Source organism: Neophocaena asiaeorientalis, unplaced genomic scaffold (genome assembly GCF_003031525.2).
Source record: "Neophocaena asiaeorientalis asiaeorientalis breed wild unplaced genomic scaffold, Neophocaena_asiaeorientalis_V1.1 scaffold182, whole genome shotgun sequence".
NCBI lineage: Eukaryota > Metazoa > Chordata > Mammalia > Artiodactyla > Phocoenidae > Neophocaena > Neophocaena asiaeorientalis.
In genome coordinates, this window is record NW_020174648.1 from 872477 (window position 1) to 896689 (window position 24213).

The 24213-nt window shown below is 40.4% G+C and overlaps 1 protein-coding gene across 1 annotated transcript in view; it reads left to right on the top strand.

Annotated features, from left to right (window-relative positions):
* ACBD6 (acyl-CoA binding domain containing 6) overlaps positions 1-24213 on the top strand; it is a 223215-nt gene that overhangs the window by 196546 nt on the left and 2456 nt on the right. The window lies entirely within an intron of this gene.

Sequence of the window (24213 nt, forward strand, 5' to 3'; positions counted from 1 at the left end):
AAACGTTTCTCAGCTACCTCCCTAGCTGTTTGAACTTGACATTAGTCAAACAACCACAGATAATCTGAAAGGGAAAAAAGGAAACTCTTCAACAGTGGTTGTGAGGCCCTCAGCCTAAAATTCAGGGCTGCGCCTTCTTCCTGATGCCTGGCTTCAAGAAGCCAGGCAAACTTTTTATTTCAATATACGTGCATAATGTCCAGAGTTCACTGCTCGGCTTAGAAAGACAACTCCAACAATGCAACCACGTGTTGTGCTAAATCAGTTCTTATTTTCATCCCCTCATTCCTTCTTTCATCCACTCATTAGACATTTTTTAGTGCCTTCTCTGTGGCATGTTTTGTATTTTCCTTTCATTTCTCCATCCAGAAACTGTAGAAACAGTTAAACCAGACTAAACATGCCCTTGAGAATGTAGATGAGTCACTCTGTCATCCTTAGTTAACCGTGAGGGGTGAATGCCTTTACAGATGTGGGAATGTGTCCATTTAAGTTTGATATGTGTAAACTTCATTTCTGTATAGCAGCAGGGTTGGGAATTTTTTTTTTTTTTGGCTGCACCGTGCGGCATGTGGGATCTTAGTTCCCTGACCAGGGATCAAACCCACGCCCCCTGCATCAGAAGCACAAAGTCTTAACCACTGGACCGCCAGGAAAGTCCCTGAAAGGTCTTTCTGACTGGCTTCAAAATAAGCTGTATATTCTTTATGTACTGATATGGAAAAGTCTCTGAGATATATTGTTAAGTGAAAGGAATAAGTTGCAGAACAGTGCATATGCTGTGCTGCCATGAATATATCTGTCCACATTTGCTAGTAAGTGGAACGATACACAAAAAGTGAATGTTGGTTGCCTAAGGGAAGAAGTGTGGCGCTAGAATACAAGCACAGGATAAAAGTGTTTTCCTATAAACCCTTTAATGACTTCTGTATTTGGAACTGTATGCATGTATCTATTTGAAGATTCAGTTTAAATTATTTCAAATTTAAATTATTTTAAATCTAAATATCATAGGCTCTATTAGTACTATAAATACAATTATATTTCATTCATTCAACAAATATTTAATGAGCACCTACTATTTGCTGTATAAAATATACCAAGCATCCTTTTCAAGGTAACAGATGTCCCCAGACATTGGGTGTCCTTCACCTCCCAGCCAATAAACAAGGACCCGATAACCATAGTGCTAGTGTGTGAGTTAACACTGTCTAATCTGGAAAAACTGTGGGCTTGGGTTTCAATGCCAGCAAACCCTGGAAATGTTGCTTCTTGAGTAATGGGAAGTTGGAACTGAGACCTGCATCCAGAGTAAGCCAGCACTTTCAAAGGACTGCATCCTCGGTAGGAAAAAAAAGTTAAATTAGATTAGATTAGAAAAAGGTGACCCACTAGTTGTAAGGAAAGAAAACAAGCTTATCTGCCACAGACCAGAATCTGGGTGGAAGAAAAGCCCCACCTCATGCAAGTTTGGGGTTTAAATTTATACTCTGTTTCAGAAATTCTCAAGTTGAGAAATGAACGTAAGTGTACTAGGCTGGTTACCCCTAAAGGAACTGGCAGAAGCAAATGCTAAACTTCTCTTGAGAGACACATCCCCAACCAATGCAGCACAAAATTCCTACAGAAAGAAGTTCTGCTGAAAATGAGCTCACAATCCGGAATTAGATTACACCTGAGTGAATGTCAGCAGACATAGTAAACCACAGGATTAGACTTTAAGGAATTTAAGTAAAACTATTGGATAGAAATTATCAGAAAAAGATTGTATAAAATCAAGGAATCAAGAACACAGGAACAAGACACTCCAAAAAAGAACAAGCAGATTTGAAAGAGAATCAAATAGAACTTCAATAAGAGAAAAAATATAGAAATCTTACAATATGAATAGGTTAAAGTGCAGAATTGGCACAAAAAAAAATTATGGTGAACTGAAAGGTAGCTCTAAAAGGCAGTACAGAAAGATAATGCAATGGAATTGTAAAAGAGACACTGAGTGTAAAATGATGAATCTCATGAACATACTGTTTTGTATCTGGCATCCTGAACTCAGTATGTACTATATGCTTCCATTTATATGAAGATCAAAAACAGGAAAAACTCATCTCCAGCATTAGCAGACAGGATAATGGTCACCTTGGGGAACTGGGTAGGTGGCATTTGGAAGGGATTAACAGGGCAGGGGTGCTTCTGAGATTCTAATGATGAGCTGATTCTTGATCTGTGTGCTAGTTACATGGATAAATTTATCTTAAGAAAGTTTATGTTTATTGTTTTGGTATTATTCTGTATGTATTTTATACTCTAATAAAGTTTAGACACATACAAAAAAAAAATCCAGACCTAGGCAGATATAAGATGGTGGTGTTACTGTTTTCATATATAAAATCTCCTAACCTTTCCAACAGATGTCTGAGCTAGGCCTTGTTTTCCTACATTTGCAGATGAAAAACTGCAGTCCAGATAGGTGAAATGACCTTGACAGGGTAACACAAGCTGTAGGTGACAGAGCCAAGACACTTGTCCAGATCTTCTGATTCCACTTCCAGTCGTCTTTTCATAACTCTGTAAATAATTACAGTCCTAGTATCCTTTTAGAGCACACATTATTTTGTGGAAGATAGTCTTTTATAGAAATAAATGAAAGTCTTTTATCGTTGGTCACCTTGGTCAGTGGGTCAGGCTATTTTTCAAAACTGTACTTGTGAGTAAACACACATATATGTGTCCATTTGTGCACCTGCATATTCCTATTTCTGTTCACTGAGAGTTTAGACAATCATAAAAATTATCCCTGATTCAGGAATCCTGCCCAAAATTGATCTAGTAAAATGATTTCTATTTCTATCTATCTCTCAGATTATATTATTCATTGTAGAAAGAACAAAACAAATACCATATATGTTATAATCAAGATAATTAAACATTCCAGTAATATCATTAGTTAGAGGTTTTGGCATTACAAATATATAAAACTAAAATATTCCGACAACTCAGGAATGTTTTGTGAAATTAATACTTTAATGATCACTTTAGGTGTGATTAATTTTTAATCTAGATTTTCTTACTAGGTCACTAGACTTTTGCCCGATTTTAAGGTTGTCAAAACAGAGCTTGGCATGTAACAATAATAATAATTGCCATTTATTAAGCACCTACTATATGCCAGGGAATCTGCTGGGCATATTTTATCCATTTGGTCATTTAATGTTATTTAATCTTTTTATTTAATAGGCACTCAATAGCTATTTGTTGATTTTATTTTATTTTAGGACCGTTAATCTATTCTTGGAACTTTCATAACACTATAAATATAGTTAAATCCAGTGATTGCAGACAATGTTGGGGATGTCTTGGGGGCTTAGCTATTATTTTTTATGAATTACAGTTTGGCTTGACAGCTGTCCTTGTGTTGACAGCTCTTCTGATTATAGCAGTTGTCAAACTCCATCCTTAAGCAGGTTGTAAATCCTGCCTTCTTCCGATTAAAACTGGGTCAGAGCCAATGGCAGGTTAACTAGAGGCCAGTGTTCTACTACTGTATGTCCTTACTAGTTCGCTCTACATGCGCTTTGCGTAGCAGCATACTAAAACCTTCATCCGCCTGTTTTCCTTTGGTGTTTCTGAATCTTCAGATATTGGTCCTCCCGTTATTTTGTGACTTAAACATGGTCCCTGCTGAAGAGTATATTAGTGTAAGTGTGGGCTTCCTTGTAAATGGCCTGTTAGCCCTCCCCTCCTCCCCCTCCACTGGGAATACTAACATCATTGCATCTGTGTCTCCCAGGGGAAATCAGGGCTTTTCCTTGCACGTGCAGTCATGTGATTTCAGAGTGGGCAGGCTTTGTATCCTCATGAGCCCTTGGTCTTCCACGTAAAGCACCATCTGTTCTGTTCCTTGCACGCTGTTACAGGGCAGTGGGAGGAGGCATTAGAGTGAAAATAAATAAAATAAAAAAAGAAAGAAATTCATCATCAAAACCCTGAGGATTAATGGAGTCAGAAGGCTCACTGCTCTGAATGAAAATTCATCTTCACCTGTGCCAGTGTCAGGGCTGCATCTATGGCACTTGACAAATAGAGGTTCCCAGGGTACCGTAAATTCAGCAACTGTTCTAATCCCTATAGGCTTGCTCAGGCTTTTCCGAGATGGGCTTATGACTGTTTTTGTATTTCCCAGCACATTGTGGGCACCAGTATCCCCTCATTAATTTGGTAAAATGTTAGCACCCTTTCCTTCTCATCCCGCTGTCATCTTCTTTGTCTTTGTCCATTTTGAGGGGGAGGGCAGCTCATACATTTCTGAAAGAGGACTCTGCCTTGTGAACTGTGCTTCACTGACGATGCCAAAGGCAGAGAAATCAATTAACTAATGAATTTTGAGCAAATACTAATCCCTAATACTGTGTTAGATGAAGAGGAGAATATAGAAAAGCATATAATCAAGTAGCTCACCATCTAATTGGGAGCACAGAGCATATATTTTCAAAAACTGTCTGTTGGGCACCTATACCTGCCATAGGCTCTATGCTAAACATAAACATAATTGATGCCTATCAACAGTGACTCTCCAAGAGGTACTACAAATGCCCTCCTCATACTGGGGTAAGATTCACCTGTGTGCTTTCCCCTTGTCCTTTAAATCAGTCTTTCTCTTCCCGTCTTTTTTTTTCTACTACAGCTTCCTGATTGCTTTTGCTCTCATATCAGTCTGTCTTTGCATAAACCCAGGCATTTGTTAATAAAACTCCTTTCTTTGTGGGTACCATATCCCTTACTCTGAGGTACTATTTTGCAACCCTTAAATTCCAAATTTAAATCTCACTTTATAGTTACAGTTGAGCTAAAATTTCGTTTACATTGGTTAGGTTAGGGGATTGTTATACAGCCCAGTTAAGCCTTTTCTCAGCTGGTTGGCAGTAGTCCTCTGCATGTGAAACTTAAAAATTTAAGCTCCATTCCTGGGTTAGTACTCATAGATTATACCATATCTCACTACTGGAAAAGTCACATCATCCTACAGATTTGTATGAAATTAATGCCCCTTTGTCTGAGAAGGCCAACTTAGTGTCTTCAGCCATAATACACAGCTGCTTAGCCTGATCTTCATGCTTAGCAGTCGCAAGTGTTGGGTTAGATTTGAGCTAAAGTGTGATCTGACAGACCATGGTAGTTGTTACCGTGTATCACAGATTTATACACTGGGAAATTCATTCCTCTGATACTGCTTTAGTTCCAATTTTATGGTACAGCCACTATAGAGAACAGTATGGAGGTTCCTTAAAAAACTACAAATAGAACTACCATATGACCCAGCAATCCCACTACTGGGCATATACCCTGATAAAACCATAATTCAAAAAGAGTCATGGGGGCTTCCCTGGTGGCACAGTGGTTGAGAGTCCGCCTGCAGATGCAGGGGACATAGGTTTGTGCCCCTGGTCCAGGAAGATCCCACATGCCGCGGAGCGGCTAGGCCCGTGAGCCATGGCTGCTGAGCCTGCACATCTGGAGCCTATGCTCCGCAAGGGGAGAGGCCACAACAGTGAGAGGCCCGCGTACCGCAAAAAAAAAAAAAGAGTCATGTACCAAAATGTTCATTGCAGCTCTATTTACAATAGCCAGAAGATGGAACCAACCTAAGTGTCCATCATCGGATGAATGGATAAAGAAGATGTGGCACATATATACAATGGAATATTACTCAGCCATAAAAAGAAACGAAATTGAGTTATTTGTAGTGAGGTGTATGGACCTAGAGTCTGTCATACAGAGTGAAGTAAGTCAGAAAGAGAAAGACAAATACCATATGCTAACACATATATATGGAATCTAAGAAAAAATAAAAATGTCATGAAGAACCTAGGGGTAAGACAGGAATAAAGACACAGACCTACTAGAGAATGGACTTGAGGATATGGGGAGGGGGAAGGGTAAGCTGGGACAAAGTGAGAGAGTGGCATGGACATATATACACTAGCAAACATAAAATGGATAGCTAGTGGGAAGCAGCCGCATAGCACAGGGAGATCAGCTCGGTGCTTTGTGACCACCTAGAGGGGTGGGATAGGGAGGGTGGGAGGGAGGGAGATGCAAGAGGGAAGAGATATGGGAACATATGTGTATGTATAACTGATTCACTTTGTTGTAGAGCAGAAACTAACACACCATTGTGAAGCAATTATACTCCAATAAAGATGTTAAAAAAAAAAGTTCCAATTTTAAAACCTAACCAAGTGTTTCTCATAACAAGTTGAGACTGACAGCTGTGGCAAAAATGTTAAATGATTATTCCTTAAAATATAAATGTCATGTAGCTAGTTTTAACAGGATAAATATCCTCTATTCACAGCTACTTGATATTGGCAATGTGTCTTTAAGTTTGTTATGTTTTCTAAGAGACTGTCTTCCACTGGAATCTAACTTGGTGTACAGTGATTCATGGTAAAACCTTTCAAAAATGTAAAATAAAAATGTTCATTATTTGGGGAGATGATTTTAAACTCTCAAAGGGATGTTATAATCCTAAACACTCTATTGGTAAATATACCCTGTCTCTGCCTTCCTTCCTATCTAAGGCATACCCCAAAACATGATCTCAGTCCATTAACACCTGTCCCAGGATTAGAATAGGCAAATTTGCCTTTCTGTACCTTTTTCTCCTACTCTCTATTCACTTACTCAAATATTAATTTAACATTTATAATTCTAGTAGCCTTCTAAGAAATCCCACTAAAGGCAGAGAGATAGGGTTGCCAGATGGTCTGATTTTAGCTCAGAAAAATTTCTGCCTTCCACCACTGTTCCCTTAGAACCACCTCTGAGTCTGTGCTATTATAAATTAGAGTTTGGTACCTAAGTCTGTCAGGCTGGATAATATAAAGAATCACCAAAGCTGTCACAAATTTGTAACTTATCACAACCTGGTTTTGGCTCTTGGCTCTATGCCCACTTCACAGCATATAGCCAGGGAGCCCTGAGCTGAAAGCACCCACCAGCGGAGAGAAGACAGGCGAGGGAGCCATAGAAAGAAGCTCTTTTATCTATACATGAGTACCAACAAAGTGCAAAAGAAGAAACGTCACTACTAAATCATTTAAGACCAAACTCCCGGAGAGTTCTGCTTCCACTTAAGACAGAGAAAACTGCAACAGAACATTGCTTCCACACTAACAAGAAGAAAATGCTAGATAGTCTACAAAATCGTAACTTTTCTTAAACCCATCAGATAGTAGAAGTTGCGTGTCAGCAAAGTAAACCGAATTCCAAAGAATGACAAGCCCCTATAAGATACACCAACGGTTTCACCTTTGATAGAGCACCCAAGGAATAGGCAGCCACCATAAAAGCAGATAAGAAAACAGCTAAAATTAACAAATTCTTAAGGTGACATTTTAGAATAACTGGGAGCCTCAGACCCAAAAAGATTTTTCACATGTACTTTTTTTCATTAACTGGGTGCTGTAAGACAAATTGAGAACAGAGAGATCCCTCCTCAGTGGCACACAGGCATGAAATCCTGCCACTTCCCTAGACCCTTATTTCATACAAAGAAAAATCCTTAAGCCACTGGGGGAAAAGCAGAAAGCTCTTCTATTCTCTCTTCCTGTTCCTGGGCCTAGGCAGATATCCACTGCCTTTGGAGGAGGAGTGAAAGCAAACCCTGTCTGCCACTGTGGCAGGACAGGGAGCCCCTGGGCTCCAGATCCTGTGCTGACACAAAGCAGAGATCTCTTGCCCCTGGGGGCTGGACAGGGAGTTCCCACTCAAGACATGTTTTCTTTCACACGAGGCAGAATTTGGCTGACATTTGCAGGGGCAGGGGGATGCAAGAACACTGAGAAATTGCCACCCCTGAGGGCCTAAGACTGAGACTAGACTAAAAGGACAAAGAACTCTATCCCACTCTCACCATGAGCCTCACTCTGAGTAATAAGCAGTAGCAGTCTTATCGATGGATGAAGAGAAAAAGTACAGAGAGACTGTGGTGGATGTGCAGAGACAACTGAAAGCCGAGGGTGGAGTGAGAATTCTAAAAAAAAAACACCCTCAGGCACCCAGGCCTCACACTAAGCATAAGGCAGCAGCAGCCCACAGCTGGAGGAATTTAAGTGTGTGATGCGCTGAGGTTATACATAGTAACAACAAAACCAAACCCGGTTCAATGGCTGACTAGATTGACTCAACACCCATACTGATGGCATAACAGAAGAAAAGGCATGACCATTTCTGGGTGTAAATAGTATTATTTACTTCAGCCTCCTCTGTCCTCCTACACACAATGTTCTGCATTCAAGAAAGCACGGAAAAAACAGCCCTTTTCAAGCAATAAATGAGTAATTGATAGAGCAAGTAGATAAAAGTTCAGCAAGGATTTGAAAGACTTGAACCATACTATCAACCAACTTGACCTAATTGACATTTATAGAACATTATACCTAATATACACAATATACATTGTTTCAAGTACACATGGAACATTTACCAAGACAGACCATATTCTAGGCCATAAAACTAACCTTAACAAGCATAAAAGAAATCATACAAAGTTTGCTCTGTGACCACCACAGAATTAAATTAGAAATTAATAACAGACACGTATCTGGAAAATTCCTAATTGTATGAAACTTCAACACACTTCTAAATAACTCATAGGTCAAAGAAGAAATTCCAAGAGAAATAAAATATTTTGAATTGAATGAAATGAAAACATGCCACCAAAAGTTGTGAGATGCAGCTAGAACAGTGCTTAGAGGAAAATTGGATCTTTTATTAAAAAAGGTCTCAAATCAACAATCTAAGATTCTACCTTAAAAATTTTTTGAAAAAGAAAAGCAAAGTAAGCTCAAGATAAGCATTGTAATAAAAATAAAGGTCAGAGCAGAAATCATTGAAATAGAAAACCAAAAGTCAATGAAACCATTGAAAACCTTTAAAAAGGTCAATAAAACTGATAGACCTCTAGCCAGACCAATTTAGAAGAGGAAAAACAAATTAATTTCAGAAATGGAATCATCAACACAGATCCTACAGGTATTATGAAGCAAATAAGGGAACATTATTAACAGCTTTTTACCAATAAATTAGATAACTTAGAGTAAATGGACACACTTCCTAAAGACACAAACTAACAACATTCTCTCAAAAAGAAATAGAGAACCTAGATAGCCATATATCTATTGAAGAGATTGAGAATTGTTACTGAAAACTTTCCCACAGCAAAATCTCCAGGCCCTGATTGCTTCACTGTGAATTCTACTAAATATTTAAGGAAGAAATAATACTGGTTCTACACACAAACTCTTCCAGAAAATAAGAGGAGGGAACACTGCCAAACTAATTCTGTGAGACTAACATTACCCTAATAGCAAAACCAGAAGAAGACCCTAGAGGAAAAGAAAAGTACAGGCTGATAAGTCTCATGAATACAGATGCAAAAAATCTTTAATAAAATGTTAGCAAATTGAACATAGCAATATACAAAAAGGGTAATTATAACCAAATGTGTTTATCCCAGGAATCTAAGGTTGGTTCAGCAGCTGAAAATCATTGTATTTCACCATATCAGACAAATCAAAACCAAAAATAAAACATATGATCATCTCCATATATGTAGAAAAAGCCATTGAAAAATTCAACCTCCTTCATGATTTGGAAAAAATAACAAAAAACAAAAAAAAAACAGCAAAATAGGAATAGAGGGAATTTCTTCAGCCTGAAGAAATCAATAGCTAACATCATCCTTAATGGTAAAGTGCTGAATGCTTTCCTTCTGACTGGGAACAAGGCAGAGCTGTCCACTCTCTCCACTTTGATTCAACATTGTACTGGAAGTTCTAGCTAGTGCATTAAGGCAATGGAAGGGTCCCAACACCCTTTACTGCCTTCCTGGAGAGACTTACTCCATGATATTTATATCCAGTATTTACGTTGGTCTGTTTCTGGGCTCTCTATTCTATTCCATTGATCTGTTTTTCTATTCTTTTGCCAATACCATACTGTCTTAATTATTATAGCATTATCATAAGTCTTGAAGTCAGACAGTGTCTGTCTTCCAGCTTTGTTCTTCTCCTTCAATATTATGTTGGCTCTTCTGGATCTTTTGCCTCTCCATATAAACTGTACAGTTTGTTGTTATCCACAGCCTGACTTGCTGGGATTTTGGTTGGAAAGAACTGACATCTTGACAGTACTGAATCTTCCTATCCACGAATGTGGAATCTCTCTCCATTTATTTAGTTTGTTGATTTTGTTCTGAGCTTTACAGTTTTTCTCATATAGATCTTGGTAAATATCATGTTAGGCTTATACCTCAGTATTTCATTTTGGGGGTGCTAATGTAAATGGTATTATGTTTTTAATTTCAAATTCCACTTGTCCATTGCTGGAAAGCAATTGACTTTTGTACATTAACATTATATTCTGCAACATTGCTATAATTGCTTATTTGTTCCAGGAGGTTTTTTTGTCAGTTCTTTTGGATTTTCCACATGGATTATCATGTCATCTGCAAACAAAGACAGTTTTATTTCTTCTTCCCTAATCTGTATATCTTTTATTTCCTTTTCATGTCTTATTGCATTACCTAAGAACTTCCAGTACAGTGTTCAAAAGGAGTGGTGAGAACAGATATCCTTGCCTTATACCAGATCTTAGTGTGAAAGCTTTGAGTTTCTCACCAGTAAATATGATTTTAGCTATAGGCTTTTTGTAGATGTTCTTTATCACATTGAGGAAGTTCTCGAGGAGTGACGTCAGCAACATGGTGGAGTGAAAAGCTACCTTTGTCTCTCCCTTTCAATCTGCAACCAGTAAAACATTCATAACTCAACAAAGGTGGCTCTGCCCAACACACCAGGACGCTAGAGAATTCCACACATATGTACATCTATAGGTCAGTGGACTGGAACACATATAGGAGGCAGAACCAAGGAAACAGCGGAGGTGGTACCTGTAGTCCTGGCCTTCCCACCACAGCAGCTGAGCCCACAGCCCCAGAGAACCCAGTAGCAGCCGGGGAGGCAGTGCACACGACTCCAGCTACACAACACCTGCGGCCACAGGCAACTGGGCAACAGCAGTAGTGGGGCCTGGGACCCCATCCCTCCAGCCACTGATGTGCCCACCACTCCAGCCACCTGCCCCCTCCCCCCGAATCTGCAGCAGCAGAGCCCACTAACTTTATAATACCAGACATGGAAGAGGTGCCCTCACAACTCCTGCTTTCCCCCGCTTCCCTTACTCTCCCCCTGCAGTGGCAGAGCCTGTGACTCAGGGGATCCCAGACACAAGGGAGAGCCCACCATCTTGGTACACCAGGTGGTGATGCCAACAACACTGGCAGAAGCAAGGCACCAGTGACCCCAGAGATGCAAGAACTGATAATGTGGGCAGGGGGCCACATGTTATGGGCAGTACAGGGTAGAAAGTGCTAACTCTCAAATGTAACAAGAGGCAGCTCAGGTAAGAGAAACCAAAAACTTATGCTATAGTGCCACCTACTGGAAAACAGAAAGCCTCTGATTTCTGACCTTTTGCTACTTCAGATGTGCTGGCAGAGGAACAACTCATCAAGCACCATGAAGAACTAGAGTAACACTACCACAGAAAGAAAATGATAATTCTCCAGAAACCAAACTTAAAGTCATGGAATATTGCGATCTAACTGATAGAGAATTCAAAATAGTGAACATGAAGAAACTCAGCAAACAACAAGAAAATTCAGAAAGGCAGTTCAGTGAGCTCAGGAATAAAATGAATGAACAGAAGTAATACTTTGCCAAAGAGATTTAAACTCTAAAAAAAGAACCAAACAAGTTTTGGAGCTGAAGAACTCAATAAATGAGATAAAGAATGCATTAGAAAGCATTGAAAGGGGACTTCCCTGGTGATCCAGTGGTTGAGAGTCCGCCTTCCAATGCAGGGGATGCAGCTTCAATCCCTGGTCTGGGAACTAAGATCCCACATGCCGCGGGTCATCTAAGCCCACACGCCACAACCAAAGAGCCTGCATGCCGCAGCTACAGAGCCCACGTACTGTGGAGCCTGTGCACCACAACTACAGAGCCCACATGCTCTGGAGCCTGCACCACAACTAGAGAGCCCACATGCCACAACTAGAGAGAAGCCTGCAAACTGCAACGAAGAGCCCATGTTCCGCAGCTAAGACCCAATGCAGCCAAAAGTAAATAAATGTTTTTTTTTTTAATTGGAAACAGAGCAGACCACATAGAAGAGAGAATTAGAGAGCTCAAAGATAGAAATCTAAAATTTATACAAGTAGGAGGAAGAGAAATAGCATTTTAAAATGAGGAAATTCTGCAGGACCTATCTCACTCTTTCAGGAGGGGCACCATTAGGATAATAGGTATCCCAGCAGGGCAATAGAAGGAGAAGGGAGAAGAAAGTTTATTTAAAGAAATAGCTGAGAACTTCTCAAATTGAGGAAGTTCCCCTCAATTTCTAGTTAACTGAGAGGTTTTTTTAAATCACAAATGAGTGTTAGATTTTGTCATGTTATTTTTCTACATCTGTTGATATGATCATGTGATTTTATTTTTTTGCCTATTGATACGATGAATTACATTAATTGATTTTCAAGTGTTGAACCAGCCTTGCCTACCTGGGATAAATCCCACTTGGCTGTGGTATATAATTCTTTTTATTCATTGTTGAGTTCAATTTGCTAATATTTTGTTGAGGGTTTTGCATTTATGTCCACGAGAGATATCAGTCTGTAGTTTTTTTTCCGTTTCTTATAATGTTTTTGTCTGTTTTTTGTTATTAGAGTAATGGTGGCCTCATAGAATGATTTAGGAAATATTCTCTCTACTTCTGCCTTCTGAAAGAGATTGTAGATAGAGATCTGGTATAATTTCTTCTTTAAATGTTTAGTAGAATTCACCAGTGAACCCACCTAGGCCTGGTACATTCTAGTTTGGAAGGTTATTAATCATTTATTCGATTTCTTTACTAGTTACAGGCCTATTCAGAATGTATATTTTTTCTTGTGTGAATTTTGGCAAATTGTGTCTTTCAAGGAATGGGTCCATCTCATATAGATTATCATATTTGTAGGCATAGCATTGTTTGTAGTATTCCTTTTTATCCTTTTAATGTCTATTGGACCTGTAGTAATGTCCCCTCTTTCATTTCTGATATTAGTAATTTGTGTCCTCTCTTTTCTTATTTAACTTGGCTGGAAGCTTATTGATCTTATTGATCTTTTCAAAGAACTACCTTTTGATTTTATTGATTTTCTCTATTGATTTCCTGTTTTCAAGTTCATTGATTTCTGTTGTAATTCTTTTTTTTTCTTTTTTTTTCTGCTTACTTTGGATTTAATTTGCTCTTCTTTTTCCAGTTTCCTAAGGTGGGAACTTAGATTATTGATTTTATATCTTTCTTCTTTTCTAATACATGCATTCAATGCTATAAATTTCCTTCTAAGCACTGCTTTTGATGCATCCCATAAATTTTGATAAGTTGTGCTTTCATTTTTATTTAGTTCAAGATAATTTAATTTCTTTGATATTTTTTTCTTTGACCAATGTATTATTACTTACTACAAACTTACTATAAAGATACAGAAATCAAAACAGTGTGATATTGGTGTAGGGTGAGGTGTATAGATCAATGAAACAAGATAAATAACCTAGAAATAGACCAAACCACACATGGGTAATTGATTTTTGATAGAAGTGCCAAGGTAAGTCAATGGAGGAAAGGATACTCTGTTTAACAAATGGTGCTGTCACAGTTGGACATAGACATACATACTGGGGGGAAGAAAAGCCTCAACCCTTTTCTCATACCCTCCACAAAAATTATCTTGAAATGGATCAGAGATCTATACATAAGGGCAAAAATATAAAGAACTAGAAGAAAATGTGCAAGAAAATCTTTGTGATCTTGAGATAGACAAAGACTTCTTACATAGGACACAAAAAGCACAAAACATAAAAGAAAAATAATAAATTGGACTTCATTCAAAATTTAAAAATTTTACCCTTCAAAAGATACTGTTGGGCTTCCCTGGTGGCACAGTGGTTGAGAGTCGGCCTGCCGATGCAGGGGACACGGGTTCATGCCCCGGTCCGGGAAGATCCCACATGCCACGGAGCAGCTAGGCCTGTGAGCCATGGCCGCTGAGCCTGTGCTCCGCAACGGGAGGGGCCACAACAGTGAGAGGCCCGCATACCACAAAAAAAAAAGAAAAAAAGATACTGTTAATAAAAGACGAGACACAGAGTGGGAAAAAATATTTATAAAACATATTTGGAAAAAAACATATCCAACAATATATAAAGAATAATTGTAACTTTATTAAAAAGACACCCCAATTAATAAGTGGACAAAAGATTTGGATAACTCACCAAAGGTAGATGACTGGCAAATAAGTACGTAAAAAGATGTTCATCAGTAGACATTAGGGAAATGTAAATTGAAAACCACAATAAGAAGACCTGACTATACTATGTAGTACCTATATTATACGTACTAGAGACATGACTAGAATGGCTAAAAAGAATTTTAATGATAATAACAAGTGCTGACAAGGATACAGAGCAACTAGAATTCATACATACTGGTGGGAATACAAACTTTGGAAGTTTGGTAGTTTCTTTTTCAAGTTTATGTTCACTTGCCATGTGACTCAGCAGTCCCACTCTAGATATTTACCCAAAAGATGTGAAAACATAAAAGATCCATACAAAGACATGTATCCAGGTGTTCATAGGATCTTATTCATAATGGCCAAAAACTGGACACAAGCCAGATGCCTACATACTTTTATACAATGGAATACTACTCAGCAACAAAAGGGAAAGAACTACTCATACCTGCAGCAACATGGATGGATCTCAAAAGCATCATGCTCAATGAAAGAAGCCAGACACAGAAGACTATAGGCTGTATGATTTCCATTTCTGGAAAAGGCAAAACCTAAGGACAGAAATCAGATCAGTGGTTGCCAGGGGCAATGGGTGGGGGTAAGAGGATTGGCTGCAGAGAGGCCAGGAGGAACTTCTGGGGGTTATGGACATGTCTTATGTCTCTTGTAATGGTAGCTACACAAGTAGACACATTTGCCAGAATTCAAATTTTTAAGAAGAATATTACTTCAGTTTTTTAAAAAAGGGAGAAAAACCAGGGAATCTTGCTCTGTATGTTAACTGGCACAATCCAAAGTGGATGAAGAATCTGGGACGGACAGGATGGCAGAGTAGAAGGACCTTGAGCTCACCTCTTCTCACATGCACACCAAAATCACGACTAACTGCTCAACAGCCATTGATTAAAAAGACTGGAACCTACCAAAAAAGATATTCTACATCCAAAGACACAAAGAAGAAACCGCAACAGAACAGTAGGAGGGGTGAACTCGTGATACAAACAATTCCCATACCACCCAGGTGGGTGACCCACAAACTGGAGAATAATTATATCGCAGAAGTTCTCCCACAGGAGTGAGAGTTCTGAGCCCCACATCAGGCTTCCCAGCCTAGAGGTCTGGCATCAGGAGGAGGACCCCCAGAGTACCTGTCTTTGAAGGCCAGAGGGGCTTGATCGCAAGAGCTGCACAGGACTGGGGGAAACAGAGACTCCACTCTTGGAGGGTGCGCACAAGGTCTCACATACACCAGGACCCAGGGCAAAAGCTGTGACTTGGTAGGAGCCCAGGCCAGACCTACCTTCTGGTCTTCGTGGGTCTCCTGGGGAGGTGGGGGGGCAGCTGTAGCTCACCCTGGGAACATGGACACTGGTGGCAGTGGCAGAAATATTGGAGAGTGTCATCTACATGAACTCTCATTGAAGGCAGGCATCTTGCCTGGGTCATAAGCACCAAGGCCTGGCCCCACCCAACCGCCTTTAGGCTCCAGTTCTTGGACGTCTCAGGCCAGACAACAGGGCAGGAACACAGCCCCAGCCATCAGCAAATAGGTTGCCTAAAGACTTCCTGAGCACACAGCCACCTCTAGATAGGTCCCTTGACATGGCCCTACCCACCAGAGGGCCAAGACCCAGCTCCACCCATCAGTGGGCAGGCACCAGTCCCTCCTGCCAGAAAGCCTGCACAAGCCTCCAGACCAGCCTCACCCACCGGGGGACAAACACCGGAAAACTACGATCCTACAGCCTGCAGAACTGAGTCCATAAACTCAGGTCAGAACCTACCCTGGGAACAGCTGGTCCCTGCCTCTGAGTGATGAGAGGGGAATGCACTGCTGGGACGAGGACCACTTCTCCAAGGTTGAGAAATGTAACTAACCTACCACAGAAACAAAAATACAAATAGAAATTTAAACAAAATGAGACAGCAAAGGAATATGCTGCAGAAGTAACAAGATAAAACCCCAGAAGGACAACTAAGTGAAATGGAGATAGGCAATCTACCCGAGAAAGAGTTTCAAGTAATGATCATAAAGATGATCCAAGAACTCAGGAAAATAATGGATGCACAGATCAAGAAGTTCTTAGCAAAGAGAAAATATAAAGAACAACCAAACAGAGCTGACAAATACAGTAATGAGATGAAAAATACATTAGAAGGAACCAATAGCAGAATAAATGAGGTAGAAGAATGAATCAGTGAGCTGAAGACAGAGTGGTGGAAATCATTGCCATGGAACAGAATAAAGAAAAAATGAAAAGAAATGAGGACAGTTTAAGAGACCTCTGGGATATCACATGCACTACCAGTCACATTATAGGGGTCTCAGAAGGAGAAAGAGAGAAAGGGCCTGAGAAGATATTTGAAGAGGTAATAGCTGAAAACTTCCCTAACATGGGAAAGGAAACTGTCACCCAAGTCCAGGAAGCGCAGAGAGTCCCATACAGGATTAAGCCAAGAATTAACACACCAAGACACATAGTAATCAAATTGACAAAAATTAAAGACAAAATATTAAGAACAACGAGGGAAAAGCAACAAATAACATACAAGGAGACTCCCATAAGGCTAGCAGCACATTTTTCAGCAGAAACTCTGCAGGCCAGAAGGGAGTGGCATGATATATTTAAAGTGATAAAAGGGAAAAATCTACAACCAAGAATACTCTACCCAGCAAGGCTCTCATTTAAATTTGATGGAGAAATCAAAAGCTTTACAGACTAGCAAAAACTAAGAGAATCTAGCACCACCAGGCCAGCTTTGCAACAAATGCTAAAGAAACTTCTCTAGATGAAAAAGAAAAGGTCACAACTAGAAAAAAGAAAATTACAAATGGGAAAGCTCACCAGTAAAGGCGAACATACTGTAAAGGTAGAAAATCATCCACCAACAAATATGATATCAAAACCAGCAACTGTGAGAAGAGGATAGTACAAATACAGGATATTGGAAATGCATTTGAAATTAAAAGACCAGCAACTTAAAACAATCTTGTTTATATATAGACTGCTATATCAAAACCTCATGGTAACTGCAAACCAAAAATCTACCATAGATACACACAAAAAAAGAAAAGAAAAAAGAATCCAAACACAACTCTAAAGTTAGTCATCAAATGACAAGAGAAGAGAACAGAAGAGGAAAGGAAAAGTCCTCCAATGTACCTAGCTAAGCACTTGTGCTTTGAGCATGCGTGTTTCCTTCTGCACAAATCCTGAATGAGGTACTGTACTAGCTACCCAACCCTCCAACCAGGCGGATCACAATCAGAGAACCTGAAGCAGCCTTGAGGTCCACAGGCTCACATAAGAATATGATTTCCTCTATAATAAACATAATAGTAGCTACCATTTAATAAGCATCTACTATTTGAGTCCTCTAGTAGACCCTGGACATGCATTTTCATTTGCCTAGGAAGACCATCTGAGGATAGTTACTCAAGGTCACACAAACCCAGCTTGGATTCTAGAATCCACGTTCTTTCTATGGCACTACTTATGAGGGCCTGTCCACCTGGGTCATCAAGGTCACACAAACCCAGCTTAGATTCTAGAATCCACGTTCTTTCTATGGCACTACTTATGAGGGCCTGTCCACCTGGGTCTCCAGGTTCATGTGGCAGTTTCCTCCTTTCGGAGCTGTATCCCTATTCTGAATGTAGGCATTCTTGACTGAGGTTCTGATGCTCCCTATATATCTTACTAGCCCCACCCCCCTGCAGTGGTTGGACCTGACTTGTGGACTAGGTCACTGGCTGGAGTCCTGCTCCTTCAGGGATGGGTTTCTGGCAACAAGGCCATTCAGTGGTGACTGTCCAGACCAGTACTGCTGGCCCCGCCCCCCACCAAAGCCCAGGGGTGGGGTTAGTTCACTCAGCCTGATCTACTTTCAACACCTTCTCCATAGTAAATACTGATGAGAGATATTTGGATGGTCACCTTCTGTGGGCCAGCATTACATTAAGCACCTAAAATTTACTGTTGAACTTGAGTGGTTCTTATCCACCCCGGACCCTCAGGCTGCCCGTCATCCGAGCCCACATCAGATCATGGCCAAAAGCCAATATTCCTTTCGTGTGTTGACATAGTTGAAAAGGCCTTGTGCAAAAGATATACTAAGAAACAACAAATGTGAGATATACACAGAGAGACTCTGGGTTCCTACAGAATCATGGGTTGTAGGTCATAGTTCCCATTGTCATCAGGAAACTCACCCAACACAGGTTTGTAGAATTACATCAGTAGCAATAAGGAAGTTGGAAAAAGTAGTGATTGGTAAGGTTGGGAGTCATAATACTTAGTCTCAGGTGGGAGCAGTTCATCCTACAGGCACTATACCACACATCAGTTCTTTACAATGTGCATGAAAATCACCTGTGGCTCTTGTTACACCATGAATTCTAACTCAGTACATCTGAGGTGAGGCCTGAAGCTCTGCATTTCTAACAAGCTCCCCTAATATGCTGAAAGCCACTGATCCTCAGACTACACTTTGCATGGCAAGCCCATAGACCTCCTTGACACAGGTTTAAAAAGGAAAAAATAGAGTTGACTTACTAGGCTCTAAGTCATGCATGTAGGTGGCCTTAAAACCTTCCAGCCGGGCTTCCCTGGTGGCGCAGTGGTTGAGAGTCCGCCTGCCGATGCAGGGAACACGGGTTCGTGCCCCGGTCTGGGAGTATCCCAAGTGCCGCAGAGCGGCTGGGCCCGTGGGCCATGGCCGCTGGGCCTGCGCGTCTGGAGCCTGTGCTCCGCAACGCGAGACGCCACACGGTGAGAGGCCCGCATACCGCAAAAAAAAAAAAAAAAAAAAAAAAAAACCTTCCAGCCCAGGTTCATGATCTTACCAGAAAAGTAATTATTCATAGAGGAAAAAGACCAAGCCAGACCCGAGTCTCAGAGCATTAGGAAGATGGAGCCCGGGGTTGAGGGGTCTGGAAATACATATAGAAATCAGGATGGGGAAAGAATGCGCAGCAGTCATAGAAATAACAGCATTGTTCAACTGTTTGAAAAGCAGAGAAGGTGGTAGCCTGGGGTATTTGAAGTCAGGCCCGGAACGCCAGACCCAGGACACTAGACTCACTGGCACAGAAAAGGCAAACTTCAAAGTCTTAACAACAAACAACGGAAAAAAATCAGCACAGGCAAACCAGCACCGTCACAAATATCCAGAAGGCAACCAGGCATATTCCCAGATGTGGGAAGTGAACTTACCTGCTCATCTTCCGCTTCCAGAAGGAACGGAGCAAGGGAAATCAAAGCGTCCTAGTGCCAGAGGAAATAGCGTATTCAGCAAAGAATCCAGGAGAGGATGAAGTACGGGAGCTGGAAAACTCAGCAAAGGCTCAGCTCTGCTACCCACGTCACATCCGACGTAAAGTTACGTCGCACTGAACCAATGAGAGGCCTGTGTTCCTTCTTACCTATGTGGGGCATTATCAATACGTGTGAGTTAAGTGGCTCTAGCTGTGAAAATTGACCAATAGTATGAGGCAGGAGGCACGCTGGTAGAGCCCTGAGTCTCAGAGTGAGGTCCCAGATCATCAGTATCAGCATCACCTGGGAACCTGCTAGGAAATGTAAATTCTCAGTCCTGCTCCAAACCTACCAATCAGAAACTGCGGGGGTGGCACCCTGCAGTCTGTGGTCCAACAAGCCCTCCAGGTGATTCTGATGCAGGCTCACTGCAGTAGAGTCTAGTGAAAGCCTGGTGGAGAGAGAAGGCCAGGTGTGGCAAAGGAGAATCATGATAAGTAGGCTTGATAATGGCGCTTTTAAAGAGCTGGTGGGGCTTCCCTAGTGGGGCTTCCCTGGTGGCACAGTGGTTAATCCACCTGCCACTGCAGGGGACATGGGTTTGAGCCCTGGTCCAGGAAGATCCCACATGCTGCAGAGCAGCTAAGCCAGTGAGCCACAACTACTGAGCCTGCACTCGAGAGCCCATGGGCCACAACTACAGAGCCCACATGCCACAACCACTGAAGCCTGCACGCCTAGAGCCCATGCTGCGCAACAAGAGAAGCCACTGCAGTCAGAAGCCCGCACACCACAACGTAGAGGAGCCCCTGCTCGCCACAACTAGAGAAAGCCCGCGTGCAGCAAGGAAGACCTAATGCAGCCAAGAATAAATAAATTAATTTAAAAAAAAGAGAGCTAGTGAAGTCTTAAAGCCTGTTTATAGGGAGAAGAAAACCCAGTAGAGATAATGTAAAATAATAATTAGTAAAACGTGCTTAGTGATCAACAATGAAAACCAAAGTGGATGAATGTAAATTGTAGTAAAAATCACAAGTGAAAATTTAATAACGGGCATTAACAGTCTTTGCCTCTTAAGCTTTTTATTTCCCAACCAAATAAATGTGTCTACTGGTAAGGACACCATTAGGAATTTTCAGTAATCTGTATGTCTCTTTCAAATGTATTTCTCCAGCATGGTAAGGGAAACCACCTTAGGTAGGTAGTTCTTTGGCCAGAGTGATCATGTAATATAAATATATTTAAAGAGTATCCAGAAAAATTGCTAAAACTCCTGAGCCCAAAACATATGTCTTCAGAAAGTCACACAGTACAGTAAAAATGGAGATAGTAGTGTGTATGGGGTGAGTGGATTTTTTTTTTTCAGATTCATATTTTACCTCCCTACTACTGAGCTTATCAATATAGATATCCCCTAGTACCACATATTTATCATGTCCCAAACAATATTATTTCTACCCCTCCATAATTTTCTGCTTCTGTTCCCCTCCAAAAACTTTGCTCTTCCTTCTTCTGGTTCCTTATTTTAGAGATGTCACCAGCATCTATGTGTTCTCCAAGACTAGAAACATAGGTGTCATCTTTGATTCTTCTAATTCTTTTGACCATTGGATTGATTTGTTAAAGGTTTTTTTTGTTTTAATATTAAGGATATTAGCTCTTATCTGTGTTACGTAGGTGATATGTTTCCCAGTTTATGGTTTACTTTCGTATATAGTATTTTTGTGTGTGTGGTATAGCTGTTTTAAATTTGTGTTCAAATTTATCATTTTTAGGTTTCTATATAATCAGATTTATCAGTCATTTTATCAAGTGTAGAAATACTCAGGCTGTTTTATTCAGTAAACATTACGATCACAGGCCTTGGGCCTAAGAGCTTTTCAAAAACCTATAAAAGTACCTGAAATCTGCATTTGTTTTGCTCCAGAAAACAAAAAAAACTTGCAACATATAAATAGTTAAATGTTTAGCTAGGTGTCTACACATATGACATTATATCAGTTTCGTTAATTACTAAATTTAGTGTTCACAAACTTTTTTATTAGAATTCTACCTTTATTCTTTTTTTTTACATCTTGATCGGAGTATAATTGCTTTACAGTGGTGTGTTAGTTTCTGCTTTATAACAGAGTGAATCAGTTATACATACACATATGTTCCCATAGCTCTTCTCTCTTGCGTCTCCCTCCCTCCCACCCTCCCTATCCCACCCCTCTAGGTGGTCACAGAGCACCGAGCTGATCTCCCTGTGCTGTGCAGCTGCTTCCCACTAGCTAGCTATTTTATGTTTGGTAGTGTATATATGTCCATGCCTCTCTCTTGCTTTGTCACAGCTTACCCTTCCTGCTCCCCATATCCTCAAGTCCCTGCTCTAGTAGGTCTGTGTCTTTATTCCCATCTTAACCCTAGGGTCTTCAGAACCTTTTTTTTTTTGATTCCATATATATGTGTTAGCATATGGTATTTGTTTTTTTCTTTCTGACTTACTTCACTCTCTATGACAGTCCCTACGTCCATCCACCTCACTACAAAGAACTCAATTTTGTTTCTTTTTATGGCTGAGTAATATTCCATTTTATATACGTGCCACATCTTTATGGTTGCTTCCATGTCCTGGCTATTGTAAATAGAGCTGCAATGAACATTGTGATACGTGACTCTTTTTGAATTATGGTTTTCTCAGGGTATATGCCCAGGAGTGGGATTGCTGGGTCATATGGTAGTTCTATTTTAGTTTTTTAAGGAACCTCCATACTGTTCTCCATAGTGGCTGTATCAATTTTCATTCCCACCAGCAGTACAAGAGGGTTCCCTTCTCTCCACACCCTCTCCAGCATTTATTTATCAGTCCCTTCTTTATACTCCTGCCAACACTAGCTCATTTCAAGCCCTCGAAAAGGACTACCACAGTCTCTTAACTGCCACAAATGCCTAGGTTCTACAAGTCACTGTAGAATTATCATCCTAACACAGAGGTCAAATTGTGCTACTCCCCTCCTCATAAATGCCCAGCTTCTTAGTATGGCTTTCAAGGCTTTGTATAGTTTAACTTAAATCCAGCCTCTGCTTTTGACGCTCTATATTGCTTCTCTGAGCCGGCAGACAGTTCTCTCAGCATTCCCTGTGCTCTCCTGCTTCTTAATATTGTTTTGTCACTCTGCATGCCTTTTCTTCTAAGTTTACCTGGAATTTTACTCTGTCCTCAAAGCTCAGCTTACATACCACCTACTTGTAGTATTTTTCCTGATTCCTTAGCTTCCTCCTCCTCTCCCCATCCCTCTCACCTTTGCAGGTGTGTGTGTGTGTGTGTGTCCCCACCTGCCACAGTGTTTACTCATCCTTCGAAGTTCCTTAGAGCAGGAATCTTACCTGTAATCTTGATGGGACTGGTATGGTATGTATTCAGTAAAATACTCAATGAATCAAACTACTTACCCTTCTTGCTCTCCCTTTCTTTTAAAAACCTTTTGTTGTTGCTGTTGTGTAATATATCACACTACAAAATTGTATATAAAATGTATATGAAGAATTTTAAATGTACCTTTAAAAAGTTGTATACCTACCACGTAGTTTAAGAAAGAGAACATTGCCAGTATCCTTGAAACCCCCTGTGTGTGTGCCTATCCAATTATACGGCCTTCCCTATACCACCCCCCACCCCAGATTAGCACTATCCCAAATTTCATACCATTATTTTCCCTTAGAGTTTCACTTCGTGTTTGTGTCTCTGAACAATGGTGTTTAGTCTTGCCTGTTTTTAAAATTGTGTTTAAATGGAAACATACTGTATGTATTCTTCTAATTTGCTTTTTCCCTTCAACATTGTTCTAGAGATAAACTCATGTTATATGAAGCTAGAGGTCATTAGTTTTCATTTTGGTAAGGGATTTCATTGCATATGTAAACAATATTTTATTTTTACATGTTATTCTTAATGGGCATTTGAGTTGTCTACATTTGGGGTCTATCACAAACAGGGCTACTATATGTACATTCTTGCAGATAGCTCCTGGAGCACACATGCAAAGGTTTCTAGAGTATAACTAGGAGTAGAATTGCTGGGTCCAAGGGTAGGCATTTGTTTAGGTTTAACGTGTAATGCCAACTTGTTGTCCAAAGTGTCCAAAGTGATACACAGTGTACACTCTCCACAGTCCAGAGGGGAGTCTCCCTTGCTCCTGGCCTCCTTCACACTTGGTATTGTCTCAGTTTTTAGTTTTCAGTTATCTAGTGGGTGTGAAATGGTATCTCCTGGTTTTAATTTTTATTTCCGTGATTACTAATGTGGTTGCTCATCTTTTCATATGTTTGTTGCTATTTATGTTTTATCTTGTGTGAAATGCCTACTTTTGACTTTAGCCCAGTTGTCTCAGTGCCATCTAATTAATGGAGCTTTGTTTCCTCGCTGATCTTCAATGCCAGCATTGTCACAATCAAGTTTCTGTACGTGTGCAAAAGAATGGATGGCTCTCTCTTCTAGCCCTTTGGTCTGTTTGTCCACCCTGGGGGCAGTACCATACCATCCTCATAATAAGTCTTGATATCTGTAGGCCCTTTTCC